Genomic DNA, 27,848 nt, shown 5'->3' with positions numbered 1-27,848 from the left:
ACTATTTTTATTGAAAATAAAGAGGGATATATTTTGAAATAAATAGGTGATTTTTATTATATTTTATTACTCAAAACCTAAACTTATAAATTTTAATCATTATTGTCTTAATTCCTTCTGTGACTTAGTTATATAGCGTTGTAAGGAATTAGATATTTCCTCCTTTGGAGGTAAACTTCTTAAATAATTACGTCCTACATGTAAAAATTGTAAATTTGGTACAGTTCCAAACATTGGTTCAAGAATTTGAAGGTTATTATTATCTAGATACAATACTTGTAAGTTAGGTAACTTTTTAAAAGTTGATTTATACACTTTATTAATTTGATTATTACTTAAGCTTAATGTTTCAAGAGTTTCAGATGATAACAAAGGTCCTTTCCTTGGTACGAAAACTCGGTTATCTGACAGAAGAAGCTTTTTTATATTTGGAGCATATTTATATATTTTGGTAGGTACTCTATGGATAAAATTAAATGTGAGATCCACCAGCTCAACTTTTGGCAAAGATTTTACAATAACTATGGGGAATCTGGTTAAGTTGCATTGGTCTGAGTAAAGGGTATCGGCTGTTTGGACTGCATCAAAAAATTCTTTATATTTGGCCAGGTTAATCCTCGCATGCATGTTTTTCTTAAAACCGGTGACATCAACACAGTAGGTTCGGTTTTCTGGTATTCTCCAAGTTTCAACTAGTAAGTAGGCCGTATTTCTCTCTGTACATGGTTGACCATAAATAAATGAACTGCGTACATGTTTGATTAACAGTAAACATCTAAAAATAAAAATAATTTTATTAGTTTAATTCCATCTAAATATCTGTGTAATATGCAATGATCTGTGTATATAAAAAATTGTCGATTTTTTTATTACTACGGTTGAAGTTGACGAACGAAACAACAAAGCAAAAGTAGCTATAGACAATCCAACTGAACAAAATAAAATCAAATTTGAACCGTGGTTTACAAAATTTAATACTAATTATTTGGACGTTAAGTTGTTGTGTATCAGTCATGATAAGTCAGTGTCAGCTACTTTTGTTACACAAATAGGCGTGTACAGTTCATCCCAAACCCTTCTTTCAGTGCGTCATAGTTGTTCGAATTCTCTCTAACGCATTAAGCTAGAAGTGACAGAAAAAAACGTATGTCTGTGATTATTATACATAGAACTTAGAAAATTATTTATCGTTCACGGGTATTTGCATATTAAAGTGAATTCTACTTACGGATATATAATTGGTTGGAGTTTAGAATGCGCTAAATAGATATCCAATCAATGATGCGCATAAATATAATTTGACGCAGATGGTCTCAATAGTGACAGTACTTTGACAATGTCAACTGATAAAATGATAATTGTCATTCCAGGTTAGTATTTTCAGACATTTTACAGTGAAAATTTAATTTTGTATTTATTGTCATAAAAATATTTTAAATATGCCGAGATATACCGAGAAAGAACAAAGCCTAATATTAAAATTATTAAATTATTTTCAATTAGAAAAAGAGGCTGGGACAACTTTATTACCAGTTTCTGCCGTTCGTGAAGTAAGTTTTAAATTATTCTAAAAAATATTAATAGTAGTTTAAATACTATACATTTTAGCGTGTTGCCGAAGCGTTAGGAGTTTAGTTACCAACAGTAAGACGATTGGCAAATGAAGGCATCCAAACAGATGCTAGCTATTCTGTTGCAATGAGTACTTCAGTATGTGAAAATCTAGGACCTTCATTAACCAATAAATATGAACATGTTATTAGAACTCGTGTATACAGAATGTTTAGTGAAGGTTTGTATCAAAATATAGTTTGCCATAACCTACTGAAATATCACTAGCGTCTTTACATTGTTTCGTGTTCATTTTATGCCAACATGTTACCCTTCATACTCTTCAGGAAAAACTGAAGGACATAGATGAAATTAACATTTCTACTAGTTCACTGAGTAGGGTTTTAAAAGATTTAAAATTCAGATGGTTAAACTGCAATATATCAAATCGAAAATATCTAATGGAACAATCACATGTGGCATATAAAAGATTACAGTTTTTAAAAGACTACAAAAAAAATCAACATGATTTACACCCCTTACAACCAGTTTTTTTGGATGAGACCTGGATATATAGCAAGGGAGGATTCCGCAAGAGCTGGCAAGATGGCAGCATTAATGCTGTTAGAAAGAAGACCGGAGAAGGTGTACGATATATTGTACTCCATGCGGGTTGTAAAAATGGATTCATTGATAATTGTAGTCTAATTTTCAAAAGTGGAAAAAGAACTGGAGATTATCATGATTCGATGAATGCAGAAAATTTTGAAAAATGGTTTGAATATCAACTTTTGCCAAATTTAGAAGAACCGTCGTTAATAATTATGGACAATGCACCTTACCACTCCAGTCTAGTGGAAAAAATACCAAATTCAAGTTGGACTAAACACTCTTTAGTAGAATGGTTAAAGGGGAGACATGTATGTGTTTCAACAACCATGATGAAACTTGAATTATTGGAGATGGTGAAAAAAACATTTACCAGATAAAGTTTTCAAGTATGTATTAAGAGATATTTTTAATAAATGAGATTATATTTGTTTTATTCTACAGATTAGATGTACTGGCACTTCAACATGGTCATAGAGTATTGAGATTGCCTCCATATCATTGCCAGTTTAACCCAATTGAGAATGTTTGGTCAGATTCTAAAAGATATTATGATGCAAAAATATGTTCTGCAGTTACTGTAAATGAAAGTACTGTATTAAGTATTTGGAAAGAAGCATTAGAGCAGGTAATTCAAGCGTACTGAAATTCGTAGATAATAATTGAATAATAATTGGGGTTAAATTTTTAAGGTTACACCAGAAAAATGGAAGCAATATGTAAGACATGCAGAAGATATCATTAATGAATACTGGGAGACAGCCAAAAAAATTGATGCCAGCCACATATCTCCAGTAATTATTGATTTTAACGAATCAGATACTGAATCAGATTGTGAATTCAGGACTGATATTGAGGAAATATCTTAAACTATTGCCATTATGGATATTCATATGTAATAAAAATTTCAATAAAATGTGGTTCTTTTTAGAACCACATTTTATTGAAATGTAAGATATAAGTGATGCCAGCCACATATCCCCTGTAATCATTGATTTTAATGAATCAGGTTCTGAATCGGATTGTGGATTGTTTGAAATATAATATTCATTTTTGTTATTCATAAAAAAAGAAGGTAAACTTACATTCGGTATCTTGTTTTTTAACTAAACTCCATTAATACTATTTCATCTGCATACCGAAACTGGTAGATTAACTCAAAAATCAACTTCTTTACTATTTAAACTGTTTTTTTACCTAAACTTCATAACACTCTTTCATTTGCAGACCCAATCTAGTAGAATAACTCACTATTTAAACTATTTCCACGATTTTATGATAAATCTTCACAAAATTAAACTATTAGCTGCCACAGAAACTTTCCGAAAATTACTTATCCGAATATGACTGATTTCAATCGATGCTATTTTATCACAGGAATGTTTGCTTTGCCTTGCAATTGCCAGTAAAATAAATTTTTTTATCTCGCAGTCAACAACTCTTAAAAGATTCTATAATTAGGAGGAAGCGTTATTTTAAATAAACAAACATTCCAATTCCATAGTGTTTATAATAAATAATAATAAATCCATAAATAAATCTTAGCTAATTAAGCACTTTCTTTGGAATGTATAGAATAGCAATTATGACAAAAATGCCGTTCCAATATAATGCGCAATAAAATTTTTTATACAGGAAGGGACCTCTAATATGTAAAGTAAAAAAAAATTTAAATTCTTAAAGTTTTTACTTCACATTTTAAAAAAATAACCTTTTCACATTTAGCCGATTACAATCCTGCAACTGTCAGATTTAACTAAAATGTCATGCAATAATTCTCAACATTTTTAAAATCCTATATGACGTCAAAATTAGTGACGCACTGAAAGAAGGGTTTGGGATGAACTGTATTTTGATACAAAATGAATTCTAGAGGATTAAATGAAGCTGAGCTGCAACAAATAATAGACGAATTTAGTAAAGTTAAGTATGAGTCTGATGTTGATGACTTCAGAAGTGATCCAGACTAAAGCGATTAATGTCATCCTTTAGTAGTGATTCTGATGTAAGTGCAACTCCAAAAAGACGTAGATTACAAGTAAGTTCTAAAGTAAATGAAGACACCAGAGCTACTAATGTCATTTCAAATGGTTCAAATGAATATGTTTCCAGAGATAGCTCTGAAAACAGTGACTTAGATGAAAACAGACAACAGGAAATCAATGTTATTTGGAGCGATTGTGAAGGTAAGAACATAAAATAAAAATTGCAAATTAAGTATTATGACTATATAGTTGTTCCATTTTATCTTTGTCCAAACGTCGTGATTCATTTTCAAACAAGTAAATCAAAACAATAATTGAAACGTACGTCGAAGTGTGATATTGATACGTACTGTCGAATTAGGAAATGGCTATTATCCCGGAGACATATTTTATAGAGTTGTAAATTTATATTTTACTATTTTATAATGCATTTAACACAATATATAAAATAATCACAATATAAGTTATAAATTACTTATACAAAACAAATGCGCTAATGTCACTATCATTGAAAATGATAAACGTCAAAATTGTAATTGTAATGTAAGACATATGCCGTATTGTTTATCCTTTTTTAACTTATTGTGGTTTTTATGAACAAGCGAGTTAATTTTGCGATACTAGTTTCTGAGTAAAAAAGGGACCTAGAATAGTTTTTCCACTCTATCTTTTCCCATGCATGAAATTATTCACGAATTTCTTTTTATACTAGGTCTCTTTCTTACTGACAGAAACTAGTATCGCCAAAATTAAGCCGTAAATAACTTAAACAAGAATAAATAATACGCCATGTCGTAGATAGCTTCTTCTTCTGTTGCTTATAGCTTCGCTGCGAAGCGATTCGCCAGCACTATTTGTTGGCGACCGTGATGTAATCTGGTTCTAAACCATATCAGGGAAGCTGACATTTGTGTAGGTAGTAGTAGTTTTTTCTGAATTTTTAAATTTAAGGTTAGGTAGTTATACACACATATTGTAAACAAATGGTAATGGAAGGGTTATAGTTCGTCCCAAACCCTTCTTTCAGTTTGTCATAGTTGATCGAATTCTCTCTAACACATTAAGCTAGAAGTGACAGAAAAAAACGTGAGTCTGTGATTATTATACATAGAACTTAGAAAATTATTTATCATAAAGCTAATTCTACTTACGGATGTACAATTGGTTGGAGTCTAAAATACGCTCAATAGATATCCAATCAATGTTGCGCAAAAATATAATTTGACGCAGATTGTCTCGATCGTGACAGTACTTTCACAATGTCAACTTATAAAATGATAATTGTCATTCCAGGTTAGTATTATCAGACATTTTACAGTGAAAATTTACTTTTGTATTTATTGTCATAAAAATATTTTAAATATGCCGAGATATATCGAAAAAGAACAAAGACTAATATTAAAATTATTAAATTATTTTCAATTAAAAAAAGACAGATTACCATCCTGCAACTGTCAAATTTAATTAAAATGTCAAGCAATAATTCTCGATATTCTTAAAATCCTATATGACGTCAAAATTAGCGATGCACTGAAAGAAGGGTTTGGGACAGACTGTACATATTATATTACACAATAAACAGGATGCCACAAAGGAGAAACTGAAAACCAAAAACATTGAATTAAAGTTGAGCATCGTAAATTAAAAATTATTTTTATTATAGTCAAGAAATTGTAAGATTTCACTGACTAAATTTTTAAATTTGTATTTTTTTTGCTTTTAAGTTCCTCCTCGTCATAGCGATTATGCGTTTTGTTTCGATGAAATTTTCTATAGACGGGGATTCATTAAAATTAGAGACTGCCTCTTTTCGTGTTTGGATCCATAAGAAACACTCTTCGTCCCACCATGGATTCCTGGGTTTGCCCTGTACTCCACAATTTTTAAAAGAGATTGCTTCATCTGCAGCTGTGTTTATGACTGTAAGTAAATCTTGATAGTTTTTGATTTCTGACAGGTTTTGCTTGTTTAACAGTATGTTCTTGTAATAGGTGCTCCAGTCAGCTTTTTTATTGTTTCTTGTTTTGTATGGTTTTTGTAGGACCCTTTATGTTCCGTTAAGATTCACTATATTTAAATTAAGGTAGGTAGGAAAGTGGTTACTGTTACCACAGTCTTGGATAATGCCCCACTCAGAAGACAAAGACACACTTTTGCTCACAATTGCCAGATCTATTGCACTGATATTCTTATTAGAGTCTTGAAATAATGTTGCTGAGCCATCATTCAACACTTTAAGGTTATTATCAAAGGAAAAATCCAAAATTATTTTACCACCTTTATTGCATACCCCTTTATCCCAAGCAGGATGGTGTGAGTTCAAATCCCCCATAATGATTAGATTATTTAAGGCTATACCTTCTACCATATAATTTAGTAAAATAGCAGTGATTGCGTTATTAGAGCTGGAATATATATTTATAAGGTATAGGTTACAGATACTAATATTGTACTAAAGCTGAATTGAACTTTTTGATTGTCGAAAACATTATGGATTTCTTAATACATGTTGTCATCCCCCCAAAACCATCATCCCGGTCGTGTCGGATGATGCTATAAAAATTTAAAGAAAATCTGGCATCATGCTTAAGCCATGTTTCATTGATGAAAATGATATCTAGATCTATTTAGGATGTTATATTAATCAGGTTATCCCTATTAGCGTTAATACTTCTGATATTCCATTGTATTATTTTTAGTTTTGGATTGTGAGACATTGTGGTGTGTCGAAAGTTAGTACCTGTCAAAGTCTGAGATTGAATCTTGGTCCATATAGTCTAAGTTTGTGTGGGATAATATATTTTTAAGAATAATTAAATTATCGATTGTTGCATTATTTAGAAAATGTAGACAAGCGTTTTTGGTATTATATAAAGGAGCTGAATCAGAATTTTGGATATGCTGTAATGCACTGAAATGCCAGGCTAAGTTTTGTTGAGAGTTAAAAGAAGATTTTTCTGGTATGATTGTGTTGTGGGATGTTGAGGGTTGTTGTTGAGAGAGAGAGTATGACAATTTTTCAGGTCGTGAATTAGGGAAAATAAGGTTTTCTTCATGCGCTTTTTTATCGTATCCTTTTTGAATGACTCTTCTTTTGATGTATGAATTAGAGACCAGCTGTTGGAATGAACGCTTAGTAGGGGAGGTTTTAAAGTTATGAGTTCTTCTTTGGGATGGTAGGACAGAGTCGTTAATGCTAGCATTAGTGTTTTGGTTGACCTGCATACATGACAAATTTATCTTTTTCTACGTATGTTTTTGGAATAGCTTCATTTGCATCGTAAAATGTCATGTTTTCGAAAGCCATTAACTCTTTGATATTTTTTTTCTTAAGGAATTCTGGGCAATTCTTGTCTGTGGCTTTATGTGGTCCCTTACAGAAGAAGCATGTAACTTGCAAATTCGGAATGTGCAAGTTCATCGCAGTTTATGCAGCGATCTTTACTTTTATAATTTGTTTTCGTATGACCGATCCTCAAACAGTTAACACACTGTGTAACTGGTGCAATATTAATATTAACTAATTTAGGCATGCCGTAAAAGTTAACAGTTTTAGGCATTATCACATATTTAAAAGTGAAAAGCGCTGTGCCTGTTGGTTCATAAGTAACTGTGTCATTTTTGTACACCTTTCTATTAAGTCTTTTAACATTTAATATTTCAATATCAGTACCCGTACTACAACATCCTAATAATTTCTTATCGCCATTCTCTATGTCTATTTGTCAAACTATGCCTTTACAAGTTACAAAATTAAAAGAAATATAAATATTATATCCTTTAAGCCTTTACTACATATTTTTTAATGTCTTTTAAATTTAAGTCGAAGATATCATGAGCAATTTTAATTCCATTAAAAGAATCTACTTTGGTATCAGGTATATTTGTCGATTATAGGTATACAAAAAAAGGGCCATGGTCTTTTTCAGAGTAAACATTAATCATTTTTTGTTACTGTGTTTTAACATTCTGATAAGGACTGGACGTTAGATATATTATTATTTATGTTTAATGCGGAATCTAAAATTCTGTTATCAGGTGGCTTATGAAGAGATGTACCCCTCTTCGTTATTCATATACAAAAAGCCAGTCAGAGCCAATTTTATCATAAACAATATGTCAAAAGGAAAAATAAAAAATTATCAAAATAAACTCATAAAAAATGAAAGAAAAATTTATTCAATAAATTAAACTGATGCTCAACTTACCCAGACAATACAATTTGGGTATGTTAGTAGAAAAAACCTCGTAGCGTAGTCGTAGTATGCGAAGCGATGTTCACACCACCGTTGTTCAACCGAAATTTGATGTCTTAGATAACTTGTTTACTACAAATTTTGACGTTTATCCTTTTCAATGGATGGGATTAGATAGAAAACCTACACTAAAGGGATATTTTTCTCGAAATTTGTTGTATAAAGCCAAACTATCTGGGAAACTGTGTTGGCATGACCAGAATGCGGTTTGAATTACTTCTATTAAATTTACATTTTACAGATAACAATATAACAGATCCTACTAAACGTTTGAGTAACATCCAGCCCTTAGCAGATAAGCTTATTTCAAAATTTCAAGCTGCATATACTCCAGAACGGCAAGTTTGTATTGACGAGTCGATGATTCCATTTAGAGGTCGACTCAGTTTTCGACAACGGGAAAGCGGCATAAATATGGCATTAAGATTTTCAAGCTACGTCGCGAAAAATTTTATACTTATAACTTAAAAATTTATTCTGGTAAAGAATGCACTGCTACTGAAGATCCAGTTGCCAGTCGTGTAGTTCTTGAACTTAAGGAATGACTCTTGGATTGTGGACGTACATTGTGTACGGATTATTTTTATATTAGTGTTAGTCTAGGACATAAACTCATAACGTAAATAGAAAAACTCATCTGATAGGAACTCTAAGAAAGTATAGAAAATTCAATCCTAAACCACCTACCACAGCAAAAAATCCAAAAGGAAATATGATTGCACGCGAGAGTATTACCCATGTTGTAGTCGGAAAATGGAGAGATAAACGAGAAGTCTTGTTTCTGACAAATGGAGCGATTCCTGAAATGATAAATATTGCAACAAAAACCGGAGCTGTCCAAAAACCATCTACTATTGCAAAGTATAATAGGATTAAATAATTTATAGATGTTTCCGATCAAAAAGCATCTTATTCGACTACTGTTTGTACGTCGAGGTATAAAATGGTACAGGAAAGTTGCAGTGAAACTTCTAACAAACACTGCAATAGTAAATGCTCACATCGCCTATTAATTCTTGACTGGAAAAACTATCAGCATCACTAATTTCAGAGAAGCAATTGCCAATAAGATTGTTGAAAAATTCCAGATCCAGCTGAAACCGCTAAATGTCACAGTTTAGTTGACACCAAATCTAGAAGAAGATGTACAAGGTGTTATAAAATGAACAGCGAGAAATATGGCCGAGCTTACACTATCAAACAGACTAGTTGTGTGAAATTGCACTGCAAAGGATGAAAGCATAACTTCTTATGTATGGAGTGTTTTTCGATACTCACAATTATACTGTACGTAAGTGATAGGCATGACCAATTATGGTACACATAGTCTATGATAACAATATTACTTTTCTATATCCAGGAACTGTGTGTATTACTTTTTGACACAGCTATTAAACATTTATTTTTTACAATAAAAAAACTCATTTCATATTTTGTGTATATGTCTTCTTCTTATGGTGTCCTATCCAATTAGTCGATGTTGACGACAATTCTGGCATACTCCTCTCGGTCTTGTGTGGCTCTAAAGAGTGCATGGGCATCGAGGATTGTCCAATCCCTTATGTTTTTAAGCCGTGAGTATTTCTTTCTTCCGATGCCCCATTTTCCTTCTATCTTCCTTTCCATAATAAGTTTTAAGAACCGGTGCTTTGAATTTCGAAATATATGACTCAGAAAAGCAGTTTTTCTTCTTTTTATTATTGGCAGCAATTCTCGTTCTCTGCCCATTCGATTTAATACTTCGACATTTGTTGTGTGATCTATCCAGGGAATTTTAAATAGTTTTCTAAATACCCATATTTTAAAGGCCTCCAATCGGTTCATCACATTGGCCTTTATGGTCCAGTTTTTACTCCTTATGGTTTCTACTCCATATAGCAGTATGGAGTAAATGTAACATTTTACAAAGCGATATCGAAGCGTTAAGTTAAGGCTGCTATTGCTTAGCAAGGTTCTCATATTAGTAAATGCTGTTCTGGCTTGCTCAATCCTGCTAGGTATCTCTATGTCTGGATCTAGATCTTTAGTTATCCAACTACCAAGATATCTGAACTTGGGGACCTTTTGGATGTTCTTATTGTTTACTCTTATATTGAATTGCATATTTCGTGTTCTGCTAACCACCATTACCTTCGTCTTGTCTATATTAATCTTTAAGCCAAGTCGTTCTCCTTCAGTGTTTATTCTATCTAGGTATTAGTCGTTGAAGCGCTTTTTGGCTATCAGCTATTATGACTACCATTAGCATAGCGAAGATTACTAATAGTCTGTCCGTTGATTTTGATTCCATCTGCAGTGTCACTTAAGGCTCTATCGAAAATCATTTCAGAGTAAAGATTAAAAAGGAGGGGTGACAGAACACAACCTTGTCGTAAACCTTTTTCGATTGAGAAATATAATTCCAGTTCTTCTCTCACAGATACTAGTTGATTCATATAAAAGTTCTTTTTTGACTTTAAGGTCATTCTCATCTATCGAACGTTCCTGGAGCAACCTTAGTAATTGTGAATGATTAACACCATCAAACGCTCTCTGATAATCTATAAAGCATAGAAAGACATCTTTTTGCTGATCTCTGAATTTCTGAAGTAGGACAGTTAAGCTATAAAGTGCTTCTCTTGTGCCAAATCCTTGTCTGAAACCGAACTGTGTGGGGCTCATGTCTCTTTTACATCTGTTGTATATTCTTGTGTGAATTACCTTTAAGAAGAATTTTAAGACCTGGCTCAATAAGCTGATCATTCGGAATTGGTTTGTCTTTTTTGGGATTGGTATAAAGGTTGATTGAAGCCAATCCTGTGGTATTTGACCGGACCCAAAACTGTCATTAAAAATATCTACCAAGGCATCTATATTGTCTTCGCTCAACATTGTTAGAACCTCTATGTATATGTCATCTGGGCCTGGTACTTTTCCTCATTTGCACTGTTTGATTGCACTTACAACTTCTGATTTCAATATTTTGGGGGAGGGTTCAGTTTTATATTCACTTTCAGAGTTTCTTTTAGTGTTGTCTGAGTATAGTTGCTGTGTGTAGTTTCTCCAATGGTAAAGTAGATCCTTGGGATCCGTAATTAATTTATTGTCCTTCACAATACTGTTAAAACTGCAAGGTTTTGTATAACCTGTCACTTCTTTAACGCGTTTATGTATGTTAAATTGGCCATGTTATTTTTCTAATTCCTGAATTTCTGCACACCTGTCTAGCAGCCACTGTTCTTTAGCTTTGCGACGCTCTTTTCGTATTTATTCGAAATTCGGTTCTTTGGTTCGGTCTTTGTTTTTAAATGATCTGCGGTCGTATATCATTGATAATATTTCGTCAGTCATCCAATTCTTCTTTTTGTACTTTTGGGAAGCGATTAGAGATGGTGGTTACGATAGCTTTTTAATACAATTCCATTTGTCTTTTGTACTAGCCGGTTGTTTAGATCTTGCCGTGATATCCGCTATTGCCTCATTTAATTTTTCTGTGACTTTTAGTTTAACGTTAGGTTGTTTTAAGCTGTTTATGTCAATTTTCTTTATGGATTTTTTTATAATTTTCTTAAGCTCAATTTTCAATTTTCCTACTACGGGATTGTGATCAGATCCGATATCTGTTCCTGGGTACATTTTTACTCCTTGCAATCCATTTCTGTATCTCTGATTAATCAATAAAAAATCAATTTGATTTCTTACAGTTTTGTCATGCGTATGTTGTGGAGACTGCCAGATGTAGAGTCTCCGAGGTGGCAGTTTGTACCAGGTATTCGCAATGACTAATTTTTCTTCTTGACAGAACTGGATTACCATATCACCTCTCTCGTTTCGATCTCCTAAGCCAAAATTACCCACGACATCTTCAACACGTCCCCGCCCTACCTTCGCATTGAAATCTCCCATGATCATAAGTGTCTGGTTCTTCTTTATTAGTTTCATTAACTACTTAATCTCTCTGTACAATTGTTTTAATTAATTTTCAAGCTTGTCCAAGGTTGGTATAATATACCTTGTATAATATACAAATCTATATAACATATATATATATATATATATATATATATATATATATATAAATCTATACAAATCTATGTGTATATGTAGTACATTCAAATTAAAATAAAGTATTCTTAAAAAAACGTTGTTAGTCTCTGACAGACAATTAAAATCAAAACACCTAGTAGTCAAAGTGTTAAAAATAACCAATTTTAAGCTGTATATTATGACTAGTATATGGTAAAATTGTGGTGGAATATTGCTATCAACGTAATACTAAATCCATTATACCTGATTTTTCAATTACTTATATTTTAAATAACTAAGGGAAGAAACAACGAGAATAAGATACTCAGAAGGACTAGAGAAAGAGATGGATAATGAACATGAAATAACAGAAACAATAGAAGAAGAATGGGGAAAATTTAAAAATGCGATGATAAAAACAGCTAAATCAATATGTGGAACCACAAGAAATAACAACAGAGGAAAACGAACATCTTGGTGGAACGATGAAGTGAAAAGAGAAATAAAAGAAAAGAAGAAATTATGGAAAGAATACATCCAAGACAAAACACAACAAAAATATGAAAATTATAAGAGACAAAGAACAAAAGTTAAAGAGATAGTTAAGAAAGAGAAAAAGAAAAGTTGGGAAAAATTCGGGGAAAAAATGGAAAAAAACAGCACAGAAAACGTAAAATTATTTTACAGAACACTGAAAAACCTAAGAAGCAACAAAGAAACGAAACTGAAACAAAAATAATGAACAAGGAAGGAACAATAATAAACGACGATAAGACAATAATGGAAAGATGGAGGGAACATTTTCAGCTGATACTGAATGGAAATCAAGCGAATACAATGGAGAAGGAAAGCCACAACAGGAGAGTATCCATGAAAAACACGGAAAATACAGAAACTATAGAAAAAGAAGAACTGGAAGAAGCAATAAGAAAGATAAAGATTGGAAAAGCACCAGGAAGCGATGAAGTAGCACCAGAAATGATGAAATATATAGGAGTAAAAGCAAAAGAAAAATTGTTATACATATATAACCTAATATGGAAGAGAAAAGTAATACCCAGAGAATGGACAAATGCAGTAATTATACCTATATACAAGAAAGGAAACACAAGAGACTGTAGGAACTATAGAGGTATATCACTACTATGTGTAGCAGCAAAAGTATACGAAACCATAATAGAAAGGAAAATTAGAAAAGAAATAGAACATAAATTAGAGGATGTACAAAGTGGATTCAGGAAAGGACACAACACACAAGACCATATATTCACCATGCAACAAGTAATAGAAAAAGCCTTAAAGAAAAATAAAGAAATACATCTGAGTTTTATAGACATGGAAAAAGCATTCGACTCAGTCAAAAGAAAAGATATATGGGAAAGTCTAAAGAAGAAACAAGTAAGTGAAGAACTGATAGAAGCAACAAAGAGTATATACATGAAAACAACAAATACAGTAAGAATGTTAAATATACAGTCAGAACCATTCGAAACAACCCAAGGAGTTAGACAAGGGGGAAGTCTCAGCCCACTACTATTCATAAATGTTATAGATGAGATAGTGAAAGAATGTAAGAAAACATTCAAGAAATACTGCATCGGTTGGAACAGAATGCAAATGATAAATGCTGAGATGTGTATATTTGCAGACGACATAGTATTAATTGCGGAAACTGCAGAAAAACTGAAATACAACTTAGAGAAATGGAACCTAGAAGCAAGCAAATACAACCTAAACGTAAACAAAGAGAAGACTCAAATAATGAAAATATCAAGGAAACAAGGGACGGAAGATCAAATAGAAGTAATGATAGACCAACAAAAAATAATACAGACAAATTCATACAAATACTTAGGAACAGTAATCAACAACAAAGGAGACATCGAGGATGACCTTAACAACAGAATGGAAAACACAGGAAAACTATTCCAAGCACTAAATAGAGGATTCCTTAATAACAAAGAAATATCAACAAAGACTAAGATGACAATATACAAAACAATATATAGACCTACAGTGACATATGGAGCAGAAAATTGGATATTAAACAAAAGACATCAGAGCAGAATTCAGGCAGCAGAGATGAAATACCTCAGAAGAACGATAGGAGTAAAAAGAACTGATAGAATCAGAAATGAAGAAATAAGAGAAAGACTCAAAATCAAACCGATACTCGAGACAATCAAAGAGAAAAAATTGGCATGGTTCGGACATCTAACCCGGATGGACAATAATAGACAAGTTAAAAGAGTGTGGGACGCCAAACCAATAGGGAAGAACAGAAGAGGAAGACCCATTAAAGAATGGAACAGTGACATCTCGCAGATACTACAGAGTAAGGGTAAGACTTGGCAGGAAGCAACACAGATGGCATCCAATAGGAAGGAATGGAGAAAGTTCGTTAAGAGCTAGGACAACTCAGAAGACCGTCAAATAGTGTAATGTAATGAATTGTATTTTAAACGGCCCAACACCGAAAGGTACAAATGGGTCTACTGATTAAGTAAAGTAAGTAAGTATATTTTAAATATATAAAGCTATTCATTTTTTTACGAAAGCATGGGTTAACTAAATGTAACTATAAAACGTGAGGAAATGGTTTATACAGCTTAGGAAGTATATCTATTAGGGGTAGCGAAAACAAAGATAACAACATGCCAACCAAAATACCAGACAAGATATAGAGATATTTATATAACTACATGCCATAAAATTCTTAAAGGAAATGTGTATTTATGATGCAGTTGTACACAAAGTAATAGATATTTTCATTATCGGCGATGACTCATTAAGATAATACGCCGAAAATAAATATCCAATAAATATATTTGGAAACAGCTGGAAATATTACAGTTAATTTGCATAAATGTAAACTGATGCTTTTCATACAGATTTAAATACTAAAAACAAATTTTGTTTATGTAAATACACTTTTCTTTATTATCTTCTTGAATTCATTCTAATAACGACCACTTTGCACTTACGAATGTTATTTTTGGAATAAGTATAATATACACAACACAACACCATGTAATCAGAAATAATGATTACTCTGAAATTATGAGGCTAAAATAAAAATTCTTAAAAAATTCTGCTACAATAACATAATGAATGGGTGAACAAAAAGAATAAACAAAAGAAAATCACCTCGAAGATGCCTCTTCTGTTCTGGTTCCCTATTTGTCTTTGCTATTTCTTTTTAGAAAGAATTGAGAAATAAAAACATTACACCGAAGTAAAAATCTTTTAGTGTAAAATTTCGCTAACTACAGATTAAAATGTTGAGTGTTAAACTGAAAAAATGGGATAAACACTAAACCAGCCACTTAGTAAGGTGTAGTTTGTTTATATTAATATTAAATGTTTTAAATATTACAACTGACGCGACACGTTGGCTAGACCATCGATGTTCGATTGTATAGCCAACTGAGTGCTATATCAGAAAATTAAGTTTTTTTTTTATTTAAATTAATGTGTCTCGGCTGCAATGGCCATTGCTCAAACAATATTGTGTACAATAATTATTGCAATAAATACATGTTACTAATTGCTACAGTAAGTTAATCTATAAGTTTAGAGCCTATGACTAAATAATACAACAGTTTTATCACTAAGATATAAGTTAAAGGTAAAATACATGGAAAACAAGGGGTCATAATTTGTTGAACAACTGAATGTCTTTCAAGAAACCAATTAGGTTAAAGACTTGATCGGGCGGGTTTAAAACGTCTTGAATGAAGTTGATTACAATGGACAGTTTCTTTAAGAGAGGTGGTAGTTTATTTTTAGTTGTTAGTCAAAAATTAAACGCTTACTATGGGTTATGATTTGAACCAAATTTAGGTGTAACTTATAATAGTGTATCTTCTTCTTCCTCCTTCTTATATGTAGGCTTTAAAGCCTGTTTCTTCTTCAATATTAGCCTCTTAAATTGTTTAAATTGTCGCACCATCTTTTTCCTGGTCTGCCAATACTTCCATTTGGTGACTTATATCGTGCTATTGGTACTATCCTATCCTCTGCCATTCTACTAATGTGTTCGTTCCACTTCTGTTTCTGTTTTGTCACCCATCCATTTATCTCTTCTATATTGCATGGTCTTCTTATGTTTTCGCTTCTCTCTCGATCTAACAGACTTTTTCCTGATATTCGCCGGAGTATTTTCATCTCTGTTGTCTAATTGCTGCTTTATAGATTCTTGTTTTTGTGTCTTGTCTTAGGTGTTTGTTCTTCCGGATTGTGTCATTAAGAGATCCCGCCGCTTTACTTGCTTTGTTGTCGTACTTCTTCTTCAACATTTCTGTAATTAGGTATATTCATTCCCAGATATCTAAACATTGCTTCCTGCTTTATTATTTTATCATCAATTTCATTTGGTTTTTTCTGCTAATATTATTATATTGTATTTCTTCTCTGTTGTATTGAAGATGTGTGTGCTTGTATTATTTCGTCCATTATTATATTAAAGAGAAGTGGGCTTAACCAGTCACCCTGTCTGACTCCGCTTTCTACTGGTATACACTGTGTTAGTTTTCCATTTATCTATGCCTGTATTCGATTATGGAAGTAGATGTTTTCGATGGTTTGTATAATATTGATTGGCATGTTTCTTTTAAACAGTAGGTGTAAGAAATCTTCGACTTGGATGCGATCGAAAGCCTTTCTCAGGTCTATAAAACATAGATATGCTAGTTTATTGTACTTGATGGCCTTTTCTGTGATTTGTCTTAGTACAAATACAGCGTCTACGCAGGATCTTTCGGATCTGAATCCTTGTTGTTCATCTGATAAAGTTGTTTGTGCATTGATTTTGTTGGCTAGACCTTATGTGGTAAGCTTAAGTGAGGTGTTCAGTAGATTTATACCTCTATAATTGTTGGGGTCTTCTTTATCTCCTTTCTTGAACATTGGTATCATTATACTTTTTCTCCATGCGTCTAGTATTTTTCAGTGCAATATTAGTTTTTGTATAAGTTTTGTCATCTCTGGGGTTATACTTTCTCCTCCGTGTTTTAGAAGCTCGTTAGTTATTCCGTCTGCTCCTGGTGACTTTCTATTTTTGAGTGAATTTATGGCAATTTCTACTTCCTAAAAACTTATTCCTATTTCGTGTCTTAATTTAGGTACGTTGTTGTGTTGATTATTATTTTCCTTTGCTTTAAACAGTTCCGTTAGGTATCTTTTCCATTCATTTGCTGGTATGTTATTGTATTCCTTCAATTCTGCCATTTCTTTCCGTTGGTGTCTTATAAATCTCCATATTTGTTTTTGTTTACCGTAGAAGTCACTTTCCATCCTTTTTATATACTGTTCCCAGTGTTCATTTTTTGTTCTTTTTATCAACTGCTTTCTTTCATTTCGCATTCTTCTATAGGTGTCTCGAGATTTTGGGATATTTGATGTTTTGTACTTCGTGTAGGCCTCTCGTTTCTCTTTACATTTTTCTTTTATTTCTTTTCTGAACCGTGGTGTATTGTTGTTGTTTCTTTTGTTCAGTATGACTTTGCGTTTTCCTAAAGCTTACAATTACATCCTTCTAATTGAAAAGAAAATTTGCAAATTTTGTTTAAGTTACCGTTATCGAACATCAATTTATTTATTAAAAATAAGTATATATTTTTATCAGTTGCGATAAAAAATAACAATAATAAGGACTGTTTTTGGCACTTATTTCACAGAGGGCAAGGATGGTGATACTGTCCTAGCTACGATTAGGCTCCCGCGAATGAGGGACTTTCGGATGGCGAACGAGGTAGCATCGTGCACGAATCTGCAATTTTTTTTTCTACTAAAGATGTAGAAATGGCTCTTGCCCATCGTAAAATTGCGGAAATGATTATAAATTAAAATAGCTACAAATACATTGGCCTTGCTTTAATAGGGAGAAACTTGAAACCTGATTACCTATACTAAATCCACTTTTTAATGGAAGAAAAATCATATTAGAAGCTACATACAAAGATCTGCTGTCATTGCTTAATTGAAGTCCTCCTGTTATCAGTTTTAATTATATTTCTTATTAGTTTTTATTTGAATCTTGCATATAACATACAAGCTAAAGATGATGGCTTATTTACAGAGGAAGGAAATGATAGTGAAAATAATAATTAATACCTATTTTTAATGGAAATATTTTTTACTGTTACAAAGTATGTTTGAATAAGATTTTGTGTTTGAAAGCATTAGTAATTTAATTTCTTTAAGAATATGCCATTTATCCTCTGAAAATATCCCGCAATAGATAAATGTAAAAGTGACCCATCCCACAATAAAACTCTTGTTTGCGGCAAAAATTAGCCAAAAACATTATTTCAGTATTCCTTAGTACCCACATGCATATACATAAAAGAAAATACTACTATAAATTCAGTTTGAGCTGTTTAGATTAATAATTGAAAAACAGAGAACACGTGCTCGATTTTCTTTGAACTGAATAATATAGGCTTGGGCCACTATTGCGCTCAACCCCTAAACTATTTGTGTCAGTTACTAAATAATGTATCAATGGGCATTGCAAGCTTTTGAAGAAGTGAATAGTATAAACAATAAAAATAACGGCAGAAAAAAGAAATAGATCTTGTTGGGATGAAGAAAGATATGTATAATAAATGACTATCAACAAAGGATATCTACGATCGGCAAAAATACAAGTTTAAACAACGAAGAAAAAAGCGGTAAATAAAGCAAAAAATGAGATGTGAAATAGAGCTTGCGATAACGTAGAACATTTTTTGGGTGTAGCAAGAAGTGAAGAAACCTGAAAAACAAATAGAGGTAGTAAAACAGACAAAAGGAAGGTAGATGGTTAAATTTAATATCTCCGTAAACATCGGTAGAATATTCTGGATAAATGTTGACTAAATATTGAGCAGAATTTTTAGATATTGGCTAGGAAAAACATGTTACTTTACACTGCAAAGAAACTAAAATATCGCAAGAAGAAATTAAAAAACACGCTACGTAAAACGTTATGAAAAATGAAAAGGCCCCAGCACCGAAGAAGTACCCTTAACACTGATTATATATGATTTTGATAAAGTATTTTAGCTATTGGCTTTTACATTTCATTTATTCTTGAAAGAAGAGGAGCTATTCCCAGAATGGAAAATTGTCTATGTTAACAATATTTACAAAAATAAAGGCATCAGAAAGAATTCTAAGAACTACCGAGGGCTAAGTGTGACTAGCTCTATCTGTAAGATGTACGGAAAGATAACTAAACACCTAATTGAAGATTGGTAAAATCAAACTGACTTTCGTACTGGTCGTTCTCATATAGATAATGTGTTATGTCTAAATCAAACAATAGCAAAGCGCTAGGAACATAATACGGAGACATACATGATATATTTTTTTGTCTTCGAAGACAAAAAAATTCCACCAATCTAAATAAATGCTGTTAAGAAATTACACAATGATATTACGATTTTAATAAAGATGGATCAAAAAGGAATAAAAAAGATAAAGGTGACTAAATGACTTCACCAAGGTTGTTGCACTACGCGATCCCATGAGTATTCTAATTAAAGATCATAAAATGCACAGGTTCCATTTTGCAGAGAACCAAAATACAGAAGATCAAGATATATGCTAAAGAAAATAGATGGGTTTATCAATTAATCCATAAAAAACAGAGTATATAGTGGCACATAATAAATAACAATCAGAATGCAAACTCTCAGATGCCGCTTTTGAAGTGTGTCAGCATGCGATCGCCATATTTTAAACGGAAACACAGAGTCGGATTGAGAAATTTGTGGCAACCTACGACAGAACCATAATTTAAATTTTTACAGATTGATAATTTAGTAAATTTGAAATAATTTAATCTACTCTTCAACTAAAAGTACGACCTAAAATATTACATATATTATGTCTATGGTTGCCGTAAATCAATTAAACTTGGTTAATTTTTCTATGGACATCAGATAAAATTTCATTGAACAGCACTGATTCCGTTTAAAACATGGCTGATTCCGTCTGCGTGAACGAGATGCGCGTACTTATCTTGACAAGCAGAGTGGGCATTCTGATTGTTTATTATTCTATGGTAGTGGTAAGAAGTGAAGGAAGGTGCTTAAAACTTGAAGGCACTTTAATGGAAAACACTGATAGTTATAAATATCTGAGTGTAATATAACAGAAATAGCAACTAAAATTAAACAAAGAAATTTATTTATTTATTTATTAACGGGAGAAACTCTTTTTACAATTGAATTTTAAATATAAGTATAAAGCATGCTAAACTCAAATGTCAAATGTCATGTTAAAAAGGCAAACAATAATGCTATGCTTAAAAACAGGCGAAGATATATCAGTAATACCTGCACCCTCATCACTAAATCCATTGGCAAGTCGGTAGAGATGTGCCACTGGGCTTTAAAAACAATAGTTAGTGCCGTGGTATCGAACATCAAACAAGAAAGTATTTTTGGTAAACCTGTTTGGTATTTTAAAGCTTAAGCAGGACAAGGTAACATATGTGGCCAGATAACAGCTTAAAAAGAAGGATTACATCTGACATCATTCTGAACTTTTCCAGAGTATGAAGCTTAAGTTGCATTAGGATATTTTGGTAAGAGTAATTATTATGAAAATGCTTGTTTAATTTATATGCCATAAACCGTAGAATTATATGCTGAAAATTTAAATAGCATTAACATGAATTTAGTAGAACGGTGACTACACATTAGGGGCATACTGTAAAGTTAAGCTAGCCAATGCATTATTATTATTATACATAAGCGAGGGCAGAGGAACTAAGTCCCTATTATGCCCAAAAACAAAGAAATTTCATTATTAACCTACTAGTAAAAAACAAAAATTACAGATAAAAGAAATAAAATTACAATTTTTGGTTTAAAAGAAAAACAATATTTTAACTATAATGTAAAACGGTCAAGTCTGTTTTTGAACGAGTTGGTAGAGGGAGCAGAGACAATGTTATCGTTAAGGTTATTCCAGCACTCAAAAACTCTATTTGGTAAAAAGTTCTGCCTTGATCTCGTAGAAAAATTTTCTTTCTTCAGTTTGAACTGATGACCTCTGAGGCGTTCATCTTGATTAATGGTGAACATTTCATCGAGATTTCCAAAATTGAATTTTATTATTTTAAAAGTTGTAATTAAGTCTCCACATTGTCGGCAAAGTTCAAAAGAAGTTAGGTTAGCCATCCTAAGTGTTTCTGCATAAGAAGGTCTTCTCGGTCCCAAAGAAATTCGAGTGGCTTTTCTTTGGACGTTTTCCAACATAGTCTTGTCTCGAACCAGATCAGGATACCACGTTTGTCCAGCGTATTCAAGTATGGGTCTTACGTACAGAGTGTAAAGTTTACAGAATGATTGGATTGAAACTCTCGAAAAACACCTCCGAATAAGATACAGTCTGGAGTTCGCACGTTTACAAATAGAGGTAATATGGTCAAACCAAGTTAGGCTGCTGTTTATGATAACACCAAGATCGTTATATGAAAACACAGAATCTAATGGCTGCCCGTTAACAAAATATTGCACAAGTGGGTTATTTTTACCAATTCAAAGCACTACACATTTTTCCGCGTTTAAGGGTAGTAACCACTGGGAACACCAAGTTAAAATAGAGTCCAAGTCCATTTGGAGGGTTAGCTGGTTTGTGATTGGATTGGCATATATTTTTGTGTCATCAGCGTAGAAGGATATTTTACTTGAGACATAATAGGGAACATCGCTGGTGTAAACCGTAAACAGCAGAGGTCCAAAGACGGAATCCTGAGGCACTCCACTTTCCACTAACCTGTCCTGTGAGAAAGATTCGCCAACTCTAACTTTGTAATATCGATCTGTCAGAAAATCATCTATCCAACTAAGTAAAGGAACGCGAACTCCGAAATGTTCTAGCTTATGTAGAAGTCTGCGCTTAGGTACACGGTCAAAGGCTTTAGAGAAATCTAGATAAACAACGTCGACCAGATGACGTCCAGTCGTTAATACAATGTAAGAGATTGGTTAGAGTAGAGCGACCGGAGACAAATCCATGTTGTTGTGTTGGAATGACATGTTCCTGGAGAAGGAATTTGGTCATCTCCTCGGAGATAATGGCTTCCATAACTTTGGCAACTACTGGCAGTAAGCTAATCGGACGATAATTGTTGGGGTCGAGTTTGTTGCCTTTTTTTTAAAAATAGGGGTAACGGAAGCTAATTTACAACTAGGGGGAGTTCTGGATGAAAGAAGTTTGCATAATTAACGTTAAGGGTATTGCAAGCGTGTCTGCGCACCTTTTTAACAGTTTTGGTGTTAAACCATCTAAACCGGGTGAAGCGGCTGTGCGAAGTTTAATTAAGTGTTGTTTGACATGAACCACTGTGAATTCAACATTGTACACCATCTTTGTCTAATTAGTAAATAGATTCTTGAATTTTAGTGATATTCTGTTAGGTGAGGTATTGCAACGCTGATAATCAAAGACTATTCGAACTTAAGATCTAGAAAATGTAATACAGTAACATCTACTCATATTCAAATTCATTTCATTAGCTATTGACCAAGGCTGTACATTGTTTCTTTGAGTAGTATTCGTTTTTACGATTGGTTTAGCAAATCACCCTTCACATTTTATCTGGGCTTAGGACCGGCTGTAATAATCGTAGAGCTACTTAATCTAATCTGCAATCATCCCAGGCAGAAAAAAATGCATGATTACAAGAGCAAATTTAATAAGATGTAAATTGGAGCTGGAAGGTCAGATAATAGAAAAAGTGATGGAGTTTAAATATCTAGGCATCACATTATCTAACTACGGAAAGCTCTAAACTGAAGTGGAAGATCAATTAAATAGAGCAAATAGAGCCGCAGCCTGCCTGAATAAAACGATATGGAGAAATAAAAACATCGGAAAAGAAGTGAAAGTTAGAATTTACAAAACAGTCATCAGACCAATAATCACATACGCGGCAGAAACAAGACCTGACACAGAGACGACAAAAAGGATGTTAGAAACAGCGGAGATGAAAAAACTTTGAAAAATTGGTGGTAAGACACTATGAGACAGAGCTAGAAGTACATATATGTACTATGTAGATGCAAGGTTAATAACATCAAGAACTGGGTAAGAAATAGAAGAATATAATGAAACGATTTTATAAGCCGAATGCCAACAAATAGAGTAGTAAAGACAGCAAGAGACATTTCCCAATAGGAAGATCATCAGTAGAAAGACCATGAAAACGATGTAATGACAACTTACTGAAGGCACATTGAAAAACAGACAGAGTCATGTCTGCATAAAAAGAAGAAGAATCTACTGACCAATTCAAAACAGTGGCTATATCCTTATTCAAAATAATACAGTCATCAACACAAAAATATATCTACTTAAAGTATAAAAAATTAAAAACACCTTATGAGAAAAAGAGAAGGGATCTTATCAGGGCCGTAATTCAGCAATAAGTCAACTGAATAGTATACTTTGGAATAATAGTCCAGTCGTTAGAGATTTGACCTCTAAAAATCATACGAACGAGCTGAATTTTGCCGAGAAAATCAATTTTGGGACCATAAAAAAGATGCAAAGAAGTTTACTTTTACCCCCGGGCTTCCTCCTAAAACCCCCATGGTAGAGGGGTACAAACTCAAAAAAATCGATTTATCAAGAACCTGTAGGCCGTAGAAAAAATGTTTTGAACAAAAAATGTAGCTGAGATAATTTTGAACAAAGATGTTAATAAGCACTTTTCTGTAAAATGAACCGTTCTCTCAGAAAATACGCTTGAAGCCACCGGCGATTTTGAATGTCAGTTGCACGCACGAAATCAATGTTAAATAAAATGTGTATCAAGTCAACGGCAAAAATTTGATATCTTTTGATAAGAGTATGCTACAGACAAAAATCAAAAGATGAAGTGTGCACTTTTCTTGTTGTGCATTTTTTTGTGATTTGCTGGAAATTAAGTGAGTTTCTATAAATCTGTTCAATAAATAAACGTTGCGCGACTTTTGCCATTTGTAACAATTCTCGTAAGAATAAAATTTATTACTTTAATTAACCGGTCATATTGAAATTTCGATTTTTAGAGGCCAATCTTTAAAACGTATATCATGAAATTTGAAATTTGAGTCGTAGCAACAAATATGAGGCATTTGAAATATGACTAAAAACGCAGAATTTAAACTTTTACATTACAAATGATCGCACGTCACGGGAAATGCCTCAAAGAAAATGGTTTTGAGTATCATTTGTAGCAGAAGATGGGTAGTTTTAAAAAACATACTAATGTAATTCAAAAAGAGCAGTTTTAAATGTATTAGATCGTTTGAAATGTGAAAGTTTATATTTAGAGTTTTTTAAGCATATTTCAAATGCCTCAAATTTCCGACATTCGGATCCAAAGATATAGAATTTTTACCGTCGAGCTGATACAAATTTTATTGAACATTGATTTCGCGTGCGTAACTGACATTAAAAATTTCCGATCGCTTCAAGCAGTGTTTCTGAGAGAAGGATTCATTCTACATAAAAAATGTTAATAAACATTTTTGTTTAAAATTATCTTAGCTACATTTTTTATTTGAAATCTTTTTTCTATGGCGTACAGATTTTTGGTAAACAGTTAGTTTTCTACACTACACGAGGGGGGTTTTAAGAAAAAGCCCGAGAGTAAAAGTGGTAAACTTTTTTTATTTTTTTTGGCATCCTAAATTAACATTCTTAGAAAAATTCAGATCGTTCGTATGATTTTTAGAGGTTCAGTGGCATTTTCGTCTCTGACACTAGGAACACGAATTAGAATATACAAAAGTACTACAGAAAGTATTGCTATACATAATTCAAAGCTTTAGATAATAAATAAAAAAGACGCACCCAAAATAAAAGCATTGAAGATGATTTGTTGGCGTATATGTTGCTAGCTCACTAGAAAATATAGAGTAAAGAATATCTAAATTATTGAGCGTAGATGTCCAAAGAAAATGTTATAGTGGTTCCCCACCAACATTAGGACAAGGGCAAGATCAAGATTATCGTGGAGAGAAGATGAAGACAGTGCGATGGAAGATAGAAGTATACAAGCAGTTGACTGGAAAGATCACAAGCGCTGGAAGCTAGTATGTGAGAAACAGCTACAACTTTAATATATATATATATATATATATATATATATATATATATACATATATATATATATATATATATATATATATATATATATATATTTATATATATATTATAAAATCAATAAAGAAGTATTAACAAATCCTGAATTAAATAAAATAAAGAAAATGGGACTTTACATAAATGAAACTAAAACAAAATGTATGCAGTGGACAGATGATCAGTTCAGGGATGGACAAAAGTTTAAAGTAGAAGTAGAAAAAAGATTATCATACGAATTCGAAATGGTAGAAAGATTTACATACCTAGGTACAATAATATCACGCAAACCTAACATTAAAGAAGAAATACAAGCTAGAATAATGGCAAGCAATAGAAGTGTACATGCTGTTAGTGGAATGTTGAAAAGCAAGTTTTTATCAAGAAAGCAGTGAGACATGGACAATGACAAAAAATGAACAAAATTTACTGGAGATATGGGAAAGGAAAATCCTGAGGAAGATATATGGAGGAATAATAAGGGACGGTTTATGGATAAGAAGATCAAATGATGAGTTAAAGAAATTATATAATCAACCTAACATAATAGGAGTCATAAAGGCACAGAGACTAAGATGGCGAGGTCACCTAGAAAGGATGCCGAACACGAGGACTCCAAAAAGGGTACTGAACTACATTATAACTTTAAAAAAGAGAAAAGGAAGGCCAAAAAATAGATGGAATCAGGAGGTAGAAAAATATATGGAAGAAATTGGACTAGAAGGCCAGAAAAGAAAAATGAATAACAAGAAGGAATGGAGAAAAATCACATATCGAGCCAGAGAAGATCTCAGTACATAAAGGAAAACTAAAATGAAGAAAGAACAAATTTTTTAAGCCATGGGCCTCTAAGGCCTTTAGTGCTATTGTATATATAATAAATAAAATAAATATGAAAAGAAAATTAACGAAATGTATTGTATCATATTGTGTAAATATGAATTTACACTATATGATATGTTTCACGCAAAAGTTGTATATTTTTTATCTGATCTTGATTTTGTTTTTACTTGGTAAACTAACTAATTTGTAATTATGCAATACGTACAATTTTGTTATAAGTGTTATAGATACATAGTTTGTTTGAAAAAAAAACTTACAAAATTGCCACACCCAGAGAGAACCTCATTGCCACCAAATTGAAATAACTACTGCGAATATTTTGACAGAGTATCTTGATTTTATGTTTATATTGTATATAAACTGTGTACCTACTATTCGGTTTTATTTGGGCAGCTGCCAATAGAGTTTTCTGTCACTGAATGAGGAGCATTTAAAAAAATTTTAATTTTCATAGAAACGTATATATAAAATTGATTCATGTATTAGTCAAATTTGTGTCATGTTTTTAGTCAGTCAATATATTTTTAATAGACTACGCATGTATACATATTTCATAGATTAAGATTAGTTGGGATTACATTTTATCTCTTATACAGTGCGTTCGCAAAGTGGTACACAAATTAATTGAAATTTAGATAATTAATATTTAAAAAAAAAAGATTATTTATGTGATATTTTGAGTTCAAAATTTTCAAAGCAAGTTGTTATGATCTATATATTCTTCTTCCCCTTTTTTAAACTATGTCCTTGATAATTTACCCAGTTAACTGTGGGGTATATACTTTTTGTCTTGCCTCAGCAATCAATGTCTCCACTTATAGTCACTATCTGTTTGTTTTGTTTTGAATTATTCTACATGTATCCTCCTCTATCCTTTATCCTTCGTAAGGATGTGGTGACGTTATGGTATTTGACGAATGGTTGCTATCCATTCTTCCCTCTCATGGGCGCGGTGTGCTGATTCAGACAGAGAGTAACCGGTAGCGCACTTTATTTGGTCTGATCATCGGAGTGGCGATCTTCCTCGGGTTCTTTTATCATCTACTTTGCCTTCAACCACCAACCTCTCCATGCCTTCCATTCGTCTGGTAATGTGTCCAAAGTACCTCAATATATTTTGGTTGATGTTGTGGTAAGCCTAGTATTGATATCGAATTCTATCAATATTGAGACATTTGTGAGATGTGCTGTCTAGGGCATGCGCATCATTCTACGATATACCCACATTTCAAAGGACATTATACGTCGTGAGTCGGACTTTTTAATAGTCCAAGTTTCTGACGCGTAGGTAGCGATAGGAAAGATAAGCGTCCGTACTAGGCGCAGTCTCATGTTCCTGGTTATACCCGTATCTTTCCAGATTTTAGTAAGTTTGACCGTTGCTGATCTGGCCATTGTAAGGCGTCAACGTATCTTTTCTTCGCATCCACCATTGTTTGTGATAACAGAACCTAAGTAATTGAAACGGCTTACC

The 27,848-nt window shown here is 32.6% G+C and overlaps 1 long non-coding RNA gene across 1 annotated transcript; it reads right to left on the bottom strand.

Moving 5' to 3' along the window:
* Nucleotides 1–47: 47 nt before the first annotated feature.
* On the bottom strand, nucleotides 48–26,875 carry LOC140446955 (uncharacterized). The gene is made up of 2 exons (XR_011951542.1): nucleotides 26,632–26,875; nucleotides 48–775 (listed from the first exon to the last, which is right to left on the bottom strand). It is a non-coding gene; the product is annotated as an uncharacterized lncRNA (long non-coding RNA).
* Nucleotides 26,876–27,848: the final 973 nt, after the last annotated feature.

Source organism: Diabrotica undecimpunctata, chromosome 7 (assembly GCF_040954645.1).
Source record: "Diabrotica undecimpunctata isolate CICGRU chromosome 7, icDiaUnde3, whole genome shotgun sequence".
In the NCBI taxonomy this organism is placed as follows: Eukaryota; Metazoa; Arthropoda; class Insecta; order Coleoptera; family Chrysomelidae; genus Diabrotica; species Diabrotica undecimpunctata.
Note: the sequence above shows the minus strand (reverse complement) of the source record. Positions and strands in the feature narration are given on the sequence as shown.